The 1,851-nt window shown below is 32.6% G+C and overlaps 1 protein-coding gene across 1 annotated transcript in view; it reads left to right on the top strand.

Annotated features, from left to right (window-relative positions):
• The window catches only part of CPS1 (carbamoyl-phosphate synthase 1), a 116,680-nt gene that overhangs the window by 41,748 nt on the left and 73,081 nt on the right, over positions 1-1,851 (top strand). The window lies entirely within an intron of this gene.

The raw sequence follows: 1,851 nt of genomic DNA on the forward strand, positions 1-1,851 counted from the left end.
AGATGAGGTCTCGCCAAGTTGCCCAGGCGGGTCTCGAACCCGCGGGCTCAGGCAATCCACTCACCTCAGCCTCCCAAAGGCGCGATTACAGGCTGAGCCACCGAACCCGGCTCCAACATGCAATTTTTATCCTGTTTGGGAGTTTTCCAAAAAGATAATAGTTCCATCATTTGTATTTTGTGTATTTCACACCCACTGGGTAAAGTTGTACATTTTTAACTAAAGGACAGAAATTATTAGATAACATTGTGATTAACTGGGGGTTAATAGAAATGAATTTATTAACCAAAAATGTTACCATTGGCACATCTATTGTAACCAAAATGAGAAAAGATAGAAAACATTAATTAAAACAGATTGAAATTATTCATAATCTTTAAAATAAATGAACACAAATGACATGGATATATGGGATCTTTTTCTGTATAATTTGATTTATAAAAATAACCATATTCAGTGTATATCATATTCAGAATAAATACTTAAATATATTTAAGCTTGTTGATATTTTTTCCTTAGGAGTGAGACTTTTTATAACTTCTGTTGATGATGTGTTCTCAGTTTGAACTCAATTATTAAAATTTCAACCCATATTCTAAATGCATTTGCTTACTTCTATGTATCTTTCTGACATTTTGCTAATAATAATACTCTTATAATCTTGAGAGATGACTCATGTTGAGGAATGGGCATAGGAGTTGAGTCATAACACTTAGATTAGAGTTCTAATATTGTTACTTACTAGCTATATGACCTTTAGCAAGTCATTTAAACTTACTGAATCTCAATGTCTTCATCCAAAAGGTGGAAATTTCTTTCAGAGTCTTGGCATAAAAATCAAATAAATTAATAAAAAGTCCATTACAAGCATTAGGGCCCTATTTGAATTTAAAGTAGCATAAAATACATGTAGTTTTTATTCAGATGCTTCCCCAAGGATATGTAGGGCTTTCATGGATAATTTCTATACTTTTAGCTGTATATTTTGTTGATTTTTAGAAGAATTTAAAATTGATGTGCTAATCTATGAAACAGTAAGAATCATCTTGTCATATTTTATAATAACTATTTTGCCCTCATCCTGGTTTGTAAAACAATTATCCTTACAAGCCTATGTAAAGAATTATTTGGATGGTCTCTCCAGATGTAAGGCGAGAGATAGGCCTATGAATGCCTTCATATACATATATATGTACACACACACACACACACACACAGGCGCATGTGTGCTCATATATATTTTATTTTTATTTTAACTTTTTTTGCCATATGGCTTTTAAATATAATATGTATAAACAGTTGTATAATGATCTTTGTTAAAGCACTACAAGCAAGCACAAAAATCTAGAAGAAAATGGAAACTAGCAGAAGGTACTCAATACTTACACCAAGAAGGGCAAGCATTATCCTGCATTTTAAATGTACACTCAATGTTTTCTCAGACAAATAATAGAAGGAAAAGCAGCTTTCATGTTGCCTCCAGTTCTGGTTTTATATTTACTCATTTAAAAGTTTTTGGAATATTTTATTATCTTAAGGCTGAATGAGTTATAAAGTGCAGTAGTATCTGTGGACCTTTATAAAAATTCTGTGGATATGGCCGTTAGCTTTGCTTGATACTTCCAGTGGCAAGAAATTCATGGCAAGCCTCATGAGGCAGTCAGTTCTTTTTGGGTTATTTTATTTTCTAGAATTTCTTTCTTTGACCAGATCCTTGTCTTCCTTAAAAGCTTCCATGCGCTAGTCCTGTGAAGGATCCCTACAGCCCACAGAATAATCTAAAAGCTGTGTTACGCAATTACCATTTATTTGAGTGTGACCATTCTCCTCTTTTTTTTTTTTTTTTTTTTT

Source organism: Carlito syrichta, unplaced genomic scaffold (assembly GCF_000164805.1).
Source record: "Carlito syrichta isolate Samal-C Ts95f unplaced genomic scaffold, Tarsius_syrichta-2.0.1 Scaffold306879, whole genome shotgun sequence".
Taxonomy (NCBI): domain Eukaryota; kingdom Metazoa; phylum Chordata; class Mammalia; order Primates; family Tarsiidae; genus Carlito; species Carlito syrichta.